The following is an 18,410-nucleotide window of genomic DNA, read 5'->3' on the forward strand; positions in this document are numbered from 1 at the left end:
TTGTTATTTGATTATTTTTTCCGAAATAGATTATTTAGCAATACGACTTTATAAGTCAGTCTGGCTCCAAAATCGATCGAGTAGGCATCGGAAAAACTAAATTGATAAAGAGTTTTATAATTAAAGTTATGTGGGATTCCTAAGTCAGATAGCTTTAACCCTTTTGTATACAGGGTGTTTGGTTGATGTGGGACTTAATTTTAAAGGGTGGCAATAGAACTTATTTGTAACGTTTCTGACTCTTAATGCCTCATCCGAAAGTCTGTGGTTTTCGAGTTATTCGTAATTTAGTGATATCCTGGTGAGACCCGAAATAGTCATATAAACGTGGATTTTTTGAGAATTTTGATCCAACCTTTGAAATACAATTATTTGTATTTGTTTGTCCGGACCCTAACGCAAAATTAGAACTAACGATGTTGAAAATACTTGCAGAAATAAAAATTCTACAGCAGCTCAAAATTTTAAAACCGCTAAAAGTGCTAAACCACTTCCGACTTTGATCGAAAATCTATGAAAATTCTCCCCCATAACTGAAAAGTAAACTAACTTAAAAATTTCTTTATTTAGTCCTTTATAATTTGAGATACAACATTTTTACAAAAAAACTGTTTTTTGAATACGTTTTATGAAAAAACAATCTGGAAAACATAGATTTTTTTACGTCGATTTAGCTGCTTTGTCGATGTCATGATTTGTATTGTGTGAATTGCGCTTTTATGACGTTTATCAAAATAAATTATAATTTTCATTTTGCAATGTATCTTTTTCGCTCAAATTCCTAAATATGTCATTTACTAATGCTGAATATGGAAATATTGTTTTTATTTATGGGGTTTGCAATGGCAATGCTGCCGAACCTAGAAGAGAATATTCCAGGCGGTATCCAAATCTGAGATTACCGACTGTAAAGGTTTTTCGCTAAACACTTTCGTGACTGTGCGAAACTGGTTCCACAAAACCTGTTAGAAATCAAATTGGCAACATGCGATACGAAGCAGCAATCCAGGAACAAATTTTAAATGTGGTGGAAGAAGACCCAACAATAAATGTTCGACAAATCTCAGGAATTTTAAACATAAGTCAGTGGAAAGTGTGGGAAACGTTCAAGGATGAGAAAATCCATACTTATCACTACATTCCTGCCCAACATCTTATTCTTAGCGACGAAATAAAAAGACTAAAGTTTTATCGATTCACAAACGATTTATACCAGGAGAATCATGGTGTTCTAAATAAAATTTTATGGACTAATGAGTCAAGATTCACAAATGAAGGTATATTTAATTTTCACAATATGCACTATTATACCCATGTAAATCCTCGTAAAATCAGAGAAACATCTTTTCAGCATAAGTTTAATGTTAATGTATGGATGGGCGCGATTGAAAAGTTTGTAGTTGGTACTTTTGTCTTACCTGACAATTTGAATGGAGATGGGTATTTGAATTTTTTAAGGAATAATTTGTTTTTGTTGCTGGAAGATGTTTCTCTTATGAATCGACAAAATATGATCTTCCAACATGATGGATGCCGGACGCATTTTCAACTGCAAGTTTGTAATCATTTGAATGAAGTATTCGCGAATGGTTGGATTGTCAGAGGTGGTCCGATACTATGGCCCGCAAGAAGTCCGGATTTTACCCCTCTCGATTATTACGTTTGGGGTCATATGAAAGATCTTGCTTATAAAAGAAGGATAGATTATCGTGCAGAGATGCTGCGGATAATTAATGAAGCAGCAGAAATTATCAAAAATAGTTTTTCAAACAATATTACGGTAACAGGACTTAGGAGGCAATTGACAACTTGCATTCAGAACGGGGGACTTCAATTTGAGAATTCATTGTAAAGTTTTTAAAATGTTAGTTATGTACATATATTTGTTGTTTTGTTGTTCTTTGTTGTTCATAAAGTGCTGTTTTTAATTGTGTTTACTGTTCAAAAAAGTGAAAATATAATCAAATATGTTTGCATATGAGCCTATAAGTTTAAGGAAAATAAAAGCAATTCTACTTTTTTTTTCCCTTTCAACTTTAAAAACGCAATTCACACAGTCCAAATTATGACGTAGGCGAAGCAGCAAAAAATGCATGAAACCATCCGTGGATTTAAGATTGTTTTTTAATAAAACATACTAAAAAAATGATTTTGTATAAAAAATTTGGATCACAGATTATAAAGAACAAAATGGAGAAGTTTTTCTATTAATTTACTTTTGGGTTTTGGGGAGAATATTTTGCAAAATTCATGTATGAATTTGAAAGTGGTTTGACCAATTTTGCTGTTCCAAAACTTTGAATTACTGCAGAATTTTTATTTAAAGAAGTATTATGAAAACTATTGTTTTAGGTGGTGCGCTAGAGTCTTGAAAAATAGTCAAAAATAGTTTTGTCGCAAAACAAATAAGAGAAAATCTTTAACACACCATATTTTTATGGCCATGTCGGGTCTCACCACAATATCACTAAATTGCGAATAACTCGAAAATCACAGACTTTAGGATAAGACATTATGAGAGTTACAAATAAGCTCTATTATCACCCCTTAAAATTAAGTCCCACATCAACCAAACACCCTGTATACAGTCCTGATCCCATAAATAGCACACTTTATTAAATTGGGATAAAGTGATTGTATTAGGAAAAAAATAAAATTAATTTTATCTCATTATTTGTGTTTAAGTTACTTAATCTTAATATAATTGAAAGACTGAAAATTTATTTCATAATTTTAACATAACGTTATAAAATGATCTAAATTTAACTGAAGAAAAAAACTAAAATACAAAGTGTGCTATTTATATGACCAGGACTGTATGTATGTAGAAACTTCTCTATTTTTACGACAAAGTTGAGGCACCATCAGGAAATCTCTGAGTTGTATATAATGATAGTGTTAATATTGTTAATTAGGTTAGGCCTGTTAGATCTAAGATGAAAGAATTGTGAGGGGGTTGATGTACCCCTATAGGACGCCCTTGTATGTAGCAACCTGGTTAGAAGTATTCTCGTCAATTAAGAGAGTTTTGCAATCGTTATCTTCATATGATTTTGATATTTTATGATTAACGTCTTACCATCCTTTGTCGGTACTTGTGGGAAAGGATAGCCGCCCTTTGTCGGCATTGATGAGAAGTGTGACCCTGCTTTGTGGGCATCTATGAGAAAGTACCGACCAAATGTTATCAGTACCACGGTAACGTCGCAGGTGGTGTCATAAATCGATAGTTGCTTTCTAGCCAGGGTACGACACTGTTTTATTACTCTTAGTTTTAGTATTTAAGAGCACCCCAAATCTAGAAGGTCTTCTTTTTTTCAAGTGGCTCATTTGAACTATTATCCGCGAGCAGAAATCTAAATAGTGTATCCGTTAATATCAATAAATTCTATAAAACCCTAGACAACGTTAGAAAAACCTACATTTTTGGGGACTCGTCCGGGATAAGAATCAAAAATGATAATAGTGAGCCAAGGAGAGGCACCAAATGAGATCCAACAACTAGTGAAAGAACGAAACAACAAAATCAAGTATTTATATACCAAAGAACGAAATTGGACGATTACAACGACGACGACGAAGAACCAAGTTGTTGACTCCAGGATTGAGGATGACGACGACGACGACGCGTAACGACGAAATCTAATGTCTACATACCAGGGAATGCGATTGGGCAATTACGACGACGACGACGACGAAGTGCCAAGCAGTTGACTCCAAGATTGAGGGTGACCACGACGAAGCTAGTCACTGATTGAGGCTACATTGAGATAGCAATTTTCGCAGTAAGTGAGGTATAGAGTAGAAAAGTATATTTTTAGATTGAAATTATATGTTAGTAGGTTTAAGTATTGTTGTAAATTCTAATTACATCTCGACTTTTACTAACAAATAATCGTTTGCAATTAATTCGACGTAAGTAGCAAAGGGTGCAATATATCGTTCCTGAATATTGAAGCTGATATTGACTCTCACCTGTAATTATGACTACTTTAGGAGATATCGAGAAAATTTCACAGAATATAAAAAATTCTAAGCTAAAAGCGGTTCAAGCGTTGCACGTTGCTGCATACGGCGAAGAAGGGCAGCCGCAGCTAACTAGAAATCTGAAAAAAAAATTCCGGTTTTAAATTAGACCGAGAATCAAGTGAATACCAAGCAAAAGTAGGCGAAATTAAAGATCATTTAAATTCAAGCGATTTGACGGCGGTTTGCCACATTTTAAACCTGAATTATGCGGGGCAACAGGAAGATATTTTGGATCTGGTATGTTCTTTCCTGAACGACTTGTCAGTAAGCGACGATATCATCGACGAACAGGAGGATGTTGAGACAGAAGACGAAGCTGACGAAGGACCGAGGATACACTGACGAATCAGAAAATGAGGACAAAACCGACGAAGAAGATTCACCTCGTTTGCAATCCAGTGCCAGAGCGAAGACAAGAAGGAACAATTCGTTCTCCTTAACTTTCCGAGACGTGGAAGACAACATTAGACCGTTTGGTAGCAAAGACGACTATCCTATAGAGAAGTGAATTCAAGATTTTGAAGAAATTTCCGAGATTACGGGCTGGAACCACTTACAGAAATTAATATTTGCAAAGAAGTCATTAATAGGCTAAGCGAAGCTATTCGTTCAGTCAGAGAAAGGTATTTAATCCTGGAACACACTTAAAAAGAAACTTACCAAAGAATTCGAGATAAAAATTAGCAGTGCTTAAGTACACAAACAGGTAATGTCGAGAAAGAAAGGATACTCAGAAACCGTACAAGAATATGTGTTGGTTATGCGAGAGATAGGAAGCCGAGCGATGTTAGCAGCAGAAGTCATAATACAATACATTATTGAAAGAATTCAGGACAATACATCCAACAAAATTGTACTGTATGATGCAAGAAGTTTTGCCGAATTTAAAGATAAAGTCAAGCTATATGAACAAATTAGAACAAAGAAATATACGCCTAGCTCAGAAAAGTCCAGATTGCCAAGACGAAAATATGAGAAGAAAGAAGTAAAAAGAGAAGAGCATCATGAACACAGAGAAAAACCTACAAACTGTTTCAATTGTGGATTTATAGGACATAAATCCAGTGGATGTCCAGATAGAACCAAGGATATTAAATGTTATAGTTGTGATGATTTTAGACATGTATTTACCAAGTGCCCAAAAAGAAAGAGCAATGCAAATGAAAATCATACATCCGCCAACTTTTGCACTATAGAAATTGTGCCGAAAAATTCAGTTGAAGTGCAAATTAATAATGTACAACTGACGGCATTATTAGACACAGGAAGCGACATAAGTGCGATAAGGAGTGATGTTGACAATGATTATTTTAGGCACATCACCCTAACTCGAAGCGAAATAACTATACGGGGAATAGGTCCCAACAGAGTGAAAACGGGAGGATTCTTTCAAAGGACAGTAAGGATTAATGACGAGGGCAAATCCCTAACGTTTTACGTAATACCCACATATGCCTCAAAGATTCAAGGTCATTGTAGGTAACAACCTATTGAAATCGGCAAACATAAGCATTGGGGAAGGAGGCATCATCATATACAAAAAGAGTCCCGAAAATTTCCTTATGGAAATAAAGATAGCCGACGATTCGGAGCAAGAAGAAATACAGGTAAATCATATACCGAACCTAGATTATCGGAATAAAATAAGAGACCTGATAGAAGAGAAAACTACTCGCCGAAACAGATAAAAGATGTAGATATTACTATGAAGTTAATCTTGAAGGATGAAGAACCAGTGTACCAACAACCAAGAAGACTTTCACCAAACGAAAAAGCGGAAATAGAGGAACAAATACAGGAATGTTTAGAGGAAGGCATTATAAGACCTAGCTATTCAGATTTTGCAAGCCCTATAGTGTTGGTGAAAAAAGAAGGATGGCAGTACAAGGATTTGCTGTGACTAGCGCAAAATTAACAGAAAAATAATCAAAGATCGTTTTGCACTTCCATTGATCGAAGACGTACTGGATAGGTTGCAAAGAGCTAAATACTTTAGTGCGATAGACTTACGAAATGGTTTCTTCCATGTTCGAGTAGACGAGGCTAGCCGAAAATATACATCATTTGTGACTCATAACGGACAGTTCGAGTTCTTGAAGTGTCCTTTTTGCTTATGCAATAGTCCAGCGACCTTTCAGAGATTCATCTGTCATATTTTTCGTGATTTAATCGCGAAACACATTGCACTGTATTATATGGACGATATATTCATACTAAGTAGCACTTTAGAAGGAGTAGAGCGCTTAGAGCTAGTTTTGCAAATGGCTAGAGAGTATGGGCTTGACATAAAGAAGAATAAATGTCAATTCCTAAAGGAATGAGTTGAGTTTCTAGGCTATATAATTGAAGATGGCAAAGTACAACCTTCTGAAGAGAAAGCAATAACTATTAAGAAATTTCCGGAATCAACGACCTTTGAGCAAATTCAATCTTTTCTCGGTTTGACGGGATATTTCCGAAAATTCATTGCCTCGTATGCCCTAATTGCGAAACCATTGAGCGATTTGTTCAAGAGGAATAAAGAACTGGTATTTGGTGCTGAGCAAAAGCGAGCCTTCGAATTGCTAAGAAAATTCCTTACTAGCGAACCAGTCCTCTATATTTATAGACAAGATAGAGATACTAAATTACATACTGATGCAAGTCGGTACGATTATGGCGCTTGTCTTATACAAAAATCAAGTAACGACAATAAATTCCATCCAGTGTACTATATGAGCAAGAAAACAACACCTACAGAAGAACGATATCATAGCTACGAACTAGAGGTACTAGCAGTGATACAGGCCGTAAAAAAATTTAGAGTTTACCTTCTAGGCATTAACTTCAAGATAATTACCGATTGCTCTGCCTTCAAAAACACAGCCCGATGGGCATTACTTTGGAAGAATACTCATATGTTATAGAGCATCGGAGTGGCAGTCGAATGGCTCATGTGGATTCATAGAAGATTGGATTCAGTTCCAAAAAAATCATTTGTGCAGGATGTCACGGAGGAGAGTGCGAGTAAAAATTGAAGACAAACAATTTTAGGCCCGCATAACAATTGGAAAAGACTTCCTTCACATCTCGCCGGATGACGATGAGATTCCTATACTTGCCTTCGAGTCCCGCCACCTCAATGGATTAATACAGGTAGGAAAAAGGGGAATCAAAATAAACCAACATTTTCAGCGACCCCCAGGAATACTATTTCTGAGGAACTCAAAATGAAGAGATATGATCGTGAAATCATTAGAAGTTCCTCGCTGCGATAAAATTTCTAACAGAGTTTTAAAAAGTATAACGAGAAAAGGCGTCCCAACTCTTTGCGCTATTGCCAATACCACACTCAGGCTATGACACTTTCCTGCTACGTAGAAACAAGGAGCGATGAAAATGTTCCACAAAAAGGGCAAGGGCAAGAAATTTCCACGGAACTATCGGCTAATCACACTTTTGTGTGGGACTGGGAAAGCCGTGGAAAAAACCATACTACGAAGACTGACCGACGACTGTATGAAACTAAACATCCTGCCAGTCGAACACCCTCTTTTTTCATTCGGAACTCTCTTACCGTTTTGAGCTGTTTCTCGAGGTAAAGTACCACTGTCATCACCCTCAGTATTGCATATACAAAGCTGTGATAATTAGTGTAGTATTAATCCTGTGTAAATAAAGTGGTTGAGTAGGACAAGCGCGTATTCAATATCTAGGATCAGTTTCTTTGCCGGGTTGAATACCAATCCTTCCTGCGTGTCTACTAGGAACTATAATGCAAATCGAACCCGTTCCCTCCAGGTGCACGCTACACTGTTATCGACACCTCGATCGGTAAACGCATACATAAACATAACCTCGACACCGCTTTCTGCTATCAGTAACATGAATTTTTTATTGAGTTATAATAAACATGGAGCAAGGTATCTGATACTTAAATTGTAAAAGAGTGGAAATTTTTTTTTTTTTATTTCAGATAAAATAAATAAATTCACAGAAGATTGGATTGAGTTCCAAAAAAATCATTTATACAGAATGTCACGAAGGAGAGTCCGAGTACAAATCGAAGAAAAGCAGTTTTACGCCAAGTTAAAGTTTTCAAAAGACATCCTCAATATATCACCAGATGACGATGAAATTCCTATGCTTGCTTTCGAGTCTCGCCACCTTGATGGCCTAATCGAGGTGGGAACAAGAGCAATTAAGTTAAATCAACACTTTCAACGGCCTCCCGTAATACTTGTTCTCAAAAATACAAAAGAAAGATATAAGATCGTGAAAATGATCAGAAGTCTCGTAAGAAATGTAACATTCTAACCCGTTTTTAATTTTTAATACGCAATACAACTCACTTAATGTAGCACTTAATACTCAATACAACTCACCCAAGGGACTGCCAAATTTGATGCTATGACTGATTGCTCATTGAATTGGGTCCATTGTGTTTCCAATATACTATCGCCCACAAAAGTAGCCAACCAGTTTGAAATCAAAATTGGTTGTGGTGTTATGAGTTGGGTAACTTTTTTTGTCACACTTGATCCAGATTACTTTTTGTCGGGTTTCTTTTTTGTGTTTACCCACCAATATGTTATATTGATGATCAAATATGTATGATTGAGCAAATATCATTGGCTTATTGCCAAAAGTGACCAAGTCAAAATAGTAAGTCCTTAGGAAATTGGGTTTTAATTTTAAAGCTCTTTGTAAAATCAAGAAATTTTGGCAAATATATGAATTTTGGAATATAGATTTATGAGATACTATATTTTTAATACATCTCTAAAATACATATAGTTTTCATAAAAGTTTTTGAAAAAATATGACTTGGGCATTTTATGATATAAGAAGTATAATATAAGCCTTCAAGAAGTTGTCGTATGAGAGATTTATGGTTCCTAGATTGATAGAACTCGTGATATCTTGGTTTAGGGTAATACGGCTTAGCGCGTCGGTGACTTGGTTCGTTTTTCTTGGTCGATATTTGATAGTATAATTGTATTCTTCTAGGAGTAAACACTATCTAATTAATCGAAAACTAGGGTCTTTGACATTAACCCATATGTTACTACCGTCCTTTTAAGAGTCAATAGGTTTCTAAATGATTTTTTAATAAATTTGGCCGTTTAGTCAAAAATGGCGGTTGAGAGATTCTTCCATACAAGTGTAGTAATTCCCCCAGTCAGCCAGTACCCATAAAACTTTCTTGTGATAAGTTGTGTTACGATTTATGTGAATATTTTTTTTATGGAAACAAAATGAACTGTTGGAGGTAAGTTTTTCCTATAAATTCTACACGTCTTGTATTTCCTTTGGTTAATTACAATGGATTTATAATCTAAAAATACTATAACGTTGATTGTGCAGTATAGTTTGACTTATTTTTTTTACAATGCCGCAAAGTATGAACTGGCCTTTTAAAAGTACGGTAGTAATCTTTCATATCTTATTTAATTTTTAAGGAGACCACTGAAATTACATGAACTACTGGACGAATTGGAAGATCCTGATGGAATTCCTATTCCTCCTGAGGGAATAATTATATTTCCACCTGAAAATGCGAATGACAACAATACTGACTGCGTCTCGGGCGATGAAGAATATACTGCCATCAGTAATTTACCTGGTACCCAACTCAGAAATGATGCTGAGGTAATTACAAATAATATCGTCTGTGAAGGTAAAGAAGATTCAGATGAATTCGACGATTACGTACCTCTAGCTCAGCTTTATCCTGGGGCAGTACTTTAGAGTAACCAGATTGGACCGCCACCAGTAAAAAAAAATCAATGTCTTAGACCCACGAAGATTTAGTTCCTCAATGCAAAACAAACAAATGGGATAAAATGTATGGATCTGAAGAAGAATTATCTCCTATGCAACTTTTTAAACATTTCTTCGATAGTGATATTATAGATATGATAGTTGCGTTTACTAATACATATGCATGTCAAAAGAACTTAGACGCCAATATAACGCCAAGGAAGATAAAATGTTTTTTAGGCGTGCTACTTTTAAGTGGCTATGTAGTAGTATCAAAGAGATTTATGTACTGGGAGAATCGAGATGATGTTCAAAATATTATGGTAACGAGAGCTATATCAAGGGACAGATTTATTTTCGTATATTATGAGAGTAATTCACACATGTGACAACACCCAACTGGACAAATTGGACAGATATGCAAAACTTCGACCTCTTTTCAATCAATTAAATGAAAAATTCTTAAATTTCGCACCAATGGAGCAGCAGCACAGCATTGACGAAGCAATGGTGCCCTACTTTGGAAGACACTCGTGCAAACAATTTATCAGGAACAAACCAAGGGTTACAAACTATGAGTGGGTTCACTTCGCCTAGGTTATATAGTTTGGTTTTCTCCATATCAAGGAGCTTCGCAAGAATTGGCGAGTCCTTACAAAGAGCTCAGTTTAGGATCAAGTGTGGTAGATCAATACACTTAAGTACTTAGATCAAAATGGGACATGGCTCGATTCCAACTATATTTTGATAACTTTTTCACATCTATACATTTATTATCCGAGCTCAAAGTAAAAAGAATAAGTGCTACCGGAACTGTACGTGAAGATCGCTAAAATGTCCACTCTCAAGTACCAGTGATATGAAAAAATTGAAAAGAGGGTCGTTTGATTACCAGTATGAAAAAGACACAGGTATTGTTGTTTGCCGATGGCACGATAATAGTATGGTTTCCATTGCCTCCAACTTTTCTCCCATATACCCTCTGAGCCAAGTAACCCGTTTTTCTCACAAAGAGAAAAAACATATACTTATAAATCAGCCTGCAATTATAAAGTCTTATAATACGTATATAGGTGGTGTCGATCGCGCGGACCAAAATATTAGTTTGTATCGGGTGTTTATGAGAAGGGAAAAGTGGTACTTTCCTCTTTTTGCCCAATGTTTAGATATGCTAGTTCAAAACGTCTGGCAATTGCATCGACCACAAGGAGGGAGAATGGCTCAGTTAAGCTTCAGAAGAGCATTAGCATGTAACATAATTGAAACAAACAAAAATAATTCAAAAAAACGACCGTCAAAAAGGAATTCACACGCCAATGAATATTCAAAATACGACGGTTTAAATAATTTGATTGTTTACAATAAAACTCACCTCAGATGTGCTTATTGTCATAGAAAAGCGCAGTTTATTTGCGAGAAATGTAACGTGGCGTTACACCCTAAGTTTTGTTGTAAAAATTATTATAGGTAATTATTATATATTATATAAAATATATTATGTAAACATTATATATTAGGTAATTTTCTATTAAATAATATTTTAAATTCTAATTTTCTTTTTTAACTTGTTTTAAGTTTTGTTAAACCAACAATAAATAAATGTTGTACCTCCTTAGTGGCATTTGACAATATTTTGTTTTATTACTTTCAATAGGAAATATTTCTCATATTGTAGTGATTATTACTACTGCCCCTTAAAAAAAACACCAAAAAATTACTAGATAAAGAAAAAAAAGGAAAATATAAGATCCTATCTATTTTTAATTATAATAATTTAGCCTATTTCCAAGAAAAAAATTCTAGATAAAAAATTCTCAGTAATATCTGGATTGAATAACCAAGTTAAGGATCTATGGTCTGTATATACAAGCCCAGGTTCATAGTAATTCGGCCGGACACATTTTTCAATTTGAAGTTATAATCAATTTCAAAACCTGGATGATGCATCGAATATTTCTGTACATTTACTTTGACTGTAACAAAAGATAGATCGTTAAGTTACAAAATCAAAGTATTTTATTCTACATTTACAATTAACAACAAATGTCTAACTAAAAATGCAACTCAACTCATGGGTCATAATAGTTCGGCCGGCAGTTAGTATTGCACAACATCGATTCTTTCAAAAGAGGAAATGCAAAACAAATGTACGTCACATCTAAGGCTACTATGACAAGTGTAAACTGTCCATTATCGTTTCTAAAACGTCAGTTTTGAAACAAAATGGGTCGTGGTAAACCTCTCAGCAGAGATCTACGAATATCAATTATTAATGCTCATAAAAAAGGGAATTAAGCCAAGAAAATAAATATTATATTATATATATAAATATTATGAGCTTGGGCTCGTATGTTGAATTTCCTGCCATATAAATAGGGGCGAAAATGCTTTACGGTCCAAATTATGGCAAGGAGTGCCTTTTCTATCTTGCTATAGTTGGATTCGCTTTTGTTTAAGCTGCGACTAGCTTAGGCTATCGGGAGATCATGACTGATTTTACCCTAGGATAGAACAGCGCCAATAGCTAGATCGCTAGCATCGGTTCAAAGATTAAAAGGGGTAAAGAAATCGGAAAACCGATAGATTGGTTCCTCAGTTAGAATCTGTTTCAGTTGATTCAATGCTTTCTGTTGTAGGGTAGTCCAGATGAATCGGTGCCCTTTTTAAGAAATTTTGAGAGAGGTTGAGTCAGTTCACTAAAATTGGAAATGAATCTGTGATAATAGCTTGCTAGGCCTAGAAAAGCTCGGATATCCTTTACGTTTTTTAGAATAGGATAATTTTTGATAGCTTGAATTTTGTCAAGGTCAGACTTTACACCAGTTTCAGTTATTAGGTGTCCCAAGTGCATGACTTCCTTACAAAGAAACTTACATTTTTCGGGTTGTAGTTTGAGGTTGTAGCGGGACAAACGTTCGAAGACTTCTTTTAGACGAGGATTACGAGTAGTGAGATCTCCAGCGTGGATAACAATATCATCAAGGTACAGGAAACAGCGATAATTTTGGGTACCGGCGAGGGCGGAATTTCGCAGACCAAATGGCATGCGTTTAAACTGATAGTGTCCGGAAGAGACAGAAAATTCGGTTTTAGGTGCATCGTCTGGATGCATTTTGATTTGATGGAATCCTGATGCTAAGTCAAGAGTTGTAAAATATTTAAAGTGACTCAATTGGTCAAAAATTTCTGTAATGTTTGGAAGCGGGAAAGTGTCACCAATACTAATGTCATTTAGCTTTTGGTAGTAGCTTACTAATCGCCACTTCTTTTTCCCATTCTTCTGAAGATTCTTTTGGGACTACCCAGATAGAGGAATTTTAAGGTGAGTTTGATGGTTCAATTACGTCTTGTTCTAGCATTTGTTGGATTTGTTTATGGACTTCGGTTTTGTGAACTTCGGAGTAGCGGTAAGTTTTGATATTTACTGGAATAACGGATTTAATAGGTATTTTATGCATTATTAAGTCAGTGTAAGATAATAAATCGTCTTCTAGATAAAATATATGATTATATTCGTGACATAGTTCAATGATAGATGCTTTTTCTTCGTTGTTTAGATGGTTAGTACGTAAGCACGTTGAGATATTAGTTAGACGATTTGGATCGAAGTTTTTAATGGTTGATCCGATATTGAGGATATTCGTGTTAGTCTGGGGGTTTCTTCTATTTCGATTTTTTCAACATTGAATTTGTGTTATGTGATTTCCATAAGTTTTTCAGTGATATTCATTATTGAAATGAGGGCTTGATTATTGTTATCAATTGAAACTTTCGCATAGAAACACACCATCGGCGATTTTGGATTTTGGAAGAATACCTTCGTGATTTGGAGGAATGTTTGAGACGTCTATTTTAACTATGTGTTCGCATCTTGCAGGAATACCGATTGGGTGTGTATTACATTCGGATACAGGAGCATTCGATTCGAACGAGAGACATGGAAAATTGGGAGCTGGTGACCATTAAATAGCATTTGGTCAGACTCATAGTCAATAATGGCTATATTTGCTATTTCTTTATTTCTTTTTTGTAAAATCCCTCCAGATAAATTGAACAAAGTATTTGTGATATCTGAGTAGTATTCATATTCACAGAAGGTGAGTTAATTTAAAAAATGGGTCGTAAATATTCTAAAGTTCCTGCTCATTTAAGAGCGTTAATTATAAAATTAAATAACGAAGGAAAATCGCAATGTAAAATAGCCAAAATTGTTGGTAGAAGCAGGTCAACGGTCCAAACTATTATAAAAAAATTTAAAACATCGAAAAAAAACTGCAACATTGCCAGGAAGAGGAAGAAAATGTACCTTAATCGAAGGTATGAAACGAGAAATTATTAGAACAGTGATAATAAATCCAAAAGTTACGGCCACAGATTTGACAAAAAGCGTTGAATGTCATTACGGACGAGTTGTACATGTTGCAACAATAAGAAAATTATTAATAAACAATGGTTTGAGGGCATGAATAGGTACGAAAAAACCATTCGTTAATGAAGTGAACAGAAAGAAGCGTCGGGAATTTGCCCAAATGTATCAGTCCAAAATTTTTTTGGAAAAACGTTATATTTACGGATGATACTAAAATTGAGCTATTCGAAAAGCCAAAAAAAGTTTTGGTGTACAGAAAACGAGAAAAATCTTATAAACCTAAAAATATAATTCCAACAGTGAAACATGGAGGTGGTTCTATTATTATCTGGGGGTGCATGTCTTGGTACGGGAAGGGTCGACTTCATTTTATTGACAGGATTGTGAATCGCTTTGTCTATTTAGACACCCTTAAGAATAATTTACACGAAAGCGCAAATGATATGGAAATTTTAGATAAATATGTTTTCCAATAAGACAATGACCATAAACACAAAGCTCGGATAGTTAGGAAATGGTTATTGTGTAATACACCAAAAGTGTTGGAAACGCCACCTCAGTCACTGGATATAAATCCCATAGAACATTTGTGATCAGAACTGAAAGAAAGAGTAAAGAAACATCAAATATTTAATAAGGAGGAGCTAAAAGCCAGATGTCTGGAAGAATGGGCAAAAATGCCAGTGGAAGTTGTCAGAAAATTAGTTGATTCAATGCTTAACAGGTTGGGAGAACTTATAAAATCAAAAGGATATCCTACACGATAATGAATTAAGACATTTCGCATAAATATGGCAGTAGACGAATAATTTTTTTCTTCTGGTTTTTGGTTTTTAGGAATTTGTTATTTATTTTTGAAAGATATTCCTTATATTTTATTTGCATATTTGAGATACAAATAATGCATTTTCGTTTATGAAATAAAGCTAATATAAATTTAAGTAATTTGGATTTTATTCCAATTTTTTAAATATTCTGCTAGTGGACAAATAATTAATTTCGCGACTGAATGAAGCTGACTATATAGAAACATGAGAAGGTTGAGGAGTGTCGTATTTTTTTTAAATAGTTAAATCGACTTACCAAAAAAATGTTTACCCGTTGGATGTGGCACTTGACAGAGGCAGCAAACACTTTAGAAATGAAATGAAATATTCGCCGTATTCCTATTTTTATATAGGACCCTGAACTTTTTTGCCCAATTCCATTCAGCATAAAAAAATCAAATAAACGCGCTGCGTTACCTCTTTGAGAGCCGTTTTCTCAAATCAATACTTACAAGGGGAGGACACGAGATTGGAGATGTAGAGTATCCTAATAATATGTTACCTGAGTAAAAAGATGGAATACAACCCTCAATCATTTAAGAGAAAAAAGGCATTAAAGGTGCGCTATCCGCTTTAAATACTTGCGTGTTTGTAACATTTAGCAGCGATCGGCGTTGCGCGGTGGGTAAAATAATTGCCTGATACATCGTCGTCTTGGGTTCAATTCTCCCTCTGTGTATTTTTTTTATTTTCTTTTTTTCATTTTAATGTTGTTTAATTATCAATAAAATATTCAAATAATTAATAATTACTTAAAAAATATATATTGATTCGAAATTGGTATGTTAAACATTTTTTTATTTAATTATAAAAATATCTGTCTATAAATACCCTTTGAGGTTCAGGTAAAATCACATCATTTACGAAAATCTTAAAATATTTACGAAACTCTAAGACATACAGTGCTTATAGAATTGCAACTTGAATATAAATTTATTTTATATTATTCGTTTATAACTATTTTAGAACAATCTTTATTATGAGATTTATCATAAAAACAATTGAAATATAAATGTTTCCTGCATGATGCACATAATATGATAAACGATATACTTTGACACTCAGAATTTTTTTTAGTTTTAAATGTGAACTCTGTATTTTTCCTTGTACAATAACTAAAAAAAAATTGTATATGTCGGAGATCTATTAGTTCTTAAGTTTTGCAAATGTAATATTAGAAGAGATAATAAGATGAATGGTAGGCTGACAGCCTTCTTAAGGAAAAGCATTGTCGAGCAAGGTCACTAATACCACGACGCTCTTAACCCGGCGTTGGTGCGTTGGGGTATGACATACCCCAGCCCAAGTAAATTGGGAATTTTAAAGAAACGTACCATCCTATTAATTTAAGCGTCTATGTACCTTCGAATTAGACCTCATAGATGGAGTCACTGACGAGATAATCTCAAAAATAGTCATTTGTGTATTTAGTATGCAACTGAAATGGTCGGAGGTTTACCATACCCCAGTGTACCAGTGATGTGAAATAAGGTGAAAAGGTGTTTACATTTCTAATAGTGAAAATTTCGTTTATCTCAGTGCTAGTGATTTCATAACTCAAAGTAGGTAAACTAGTAGTATTTCACTCTACAGTAATCGTTTTACATCCTGGTATTTTAATTAGATTTCTTCAATATGTCTTATGAAAACGAACAAAAACGCTTGACTGCAATGTGGGCAATTTATGATGATATACCTGAGAATGCCGAGGAACCCTTAGGATCTGAATCGGATGGAGAATTGCTTGACCATGTGAGTGAACGTTTATCCAACTCAGACAGCGCACAGGAAATTGAGCCATCTGACGAAATTGAAAATGAACACTACAAACCTTTCGATGTTGACCGGTCTGTAGATAATTCTACAAGTAATGATCATCCTACATCATCAAGTAATATTCGGCGACGGTATATGTGGGGTAAAGATGGGAACACAAAATGGGCTGAGTCTCCCGGAAATCAAGCTGTAAGAACTAGGAGCGTAAATATAGTGACACATCTACCTGGTCCAAAGAAAACAACAACAGTAACAGCAGCCAAAACGCCATTTGAATGCTGGAGCCTTTTTGTAGACAATGTTATGCTGGATGATACTGTGAAATACACAAATGAAAAAATAAACCATAAGTCACAAAATTACTCTGATAAACATATGATACGGGAAACTAACACAATTGAATTGAAAGCTGCATTGGGACTTCTTTACCTTGCTGGAGTCTTTCGGTCATCAAGACAAAATCTTGAAGATTTGTGGGCCAATGATGGTACTGGAGTTGATATTTTCAGATCTACAATGCCTTTGAAAAGGTTCCAGATTTTAGTTGCGTGTCTTCGTTTTGATTGCGCCGGTACAAAAAACGACAGGCGTCGTATTGATAAATTAGCACCCATCAGAGCCATATTTGAACGGTTTATCAACCACTGTCAAGAATGTTATACTCCATCAGAATATATGACGATTGACGAAAAATTGGAGGCGTTTAGGGGCCGTTGTGGATCCAAGCAATACATACCCAATAAACCGGCCAAATATGGCATAAAAGTATTCGCGCTTGTAGATGCAAGGACTTTCTACATTTTCAACTTGGAGGTCTATGTTGGTAAGCAACCGGATGGACCTTTTTCTTTGAGTAATAAACCAGATGATATAGTTCTGCGACTCGTAGAACCAATTAGAGGTTCAAATAGAAATATCACTTTTGATAATTGGTTTGCAAGCTATCCTCTTGTTATAAAACTTCTAAAAGAATACAAACTTACTGCTGTCTGTACTTTGAAAAAAAATAAACGTGAAATACCTCCAGTGATGCTGGCAGTACGAGGCAGGGAAGAAAGAAGTTCCATGTTTGGATTCCAATCCAACATTATGCTTGTTTCCTATATTCCCAAAAAAGGAAAAAATGTTCTACTGTTTTCCACTTTACATCACGACAGAAAAATAGATACAGATACAAATGAGTGAGGAAACCTGAAGTTATCACGTTTTATAACTTCACTAAAGGTGGAATTGACGTTGTAGATGAATTATCTGGTACCTACAGCGTTTCTACTTAGAAATAGTCGCAGGTGGCCCCTCACCCTGTTTTATTCAATTCTCAACTCTGCAGCCATAAATGCCATGATTATATGGAAAAGTAATAACAATGACAAAACTAGCAAACTTCCACGCCGAAAGTTTCTGAAGGAACTAGGTTTATCTCTTGTCAAGGAGTACAGAGAGAAAAGACAAGAAAATCCTCATGTACGGCGGGAGCTTCGTAGACAAATTGCAGAAACAAGTAGAAGTTCTGATGGTCAGGGAATACGTGGTGACCCATCTGCAAAAAGACAAAAAGTGTCAAGAAGATGTTGTTTGTGTCCCAGAAAGGCCAATCTAAAATCATTCTACACTTGCCATTCATGCAACCGTTACATATGCATGGATCATTGCTCTTTCACATGTGA

This window comes from Euwallacea similis, chromosome 32 (assembly GCF_039881205.1).
Source record: "Euwallacea similis isolate ESF13 chromosome 32, ESF131.1, whole genome shotgun sequence".
NCBI classification, from domain to species: Eukaryota; Metazoa; Arthropoda; class Insecta; order Coleoptera; family Curculionidae; genus Euwallacea; species Euwallacea similis.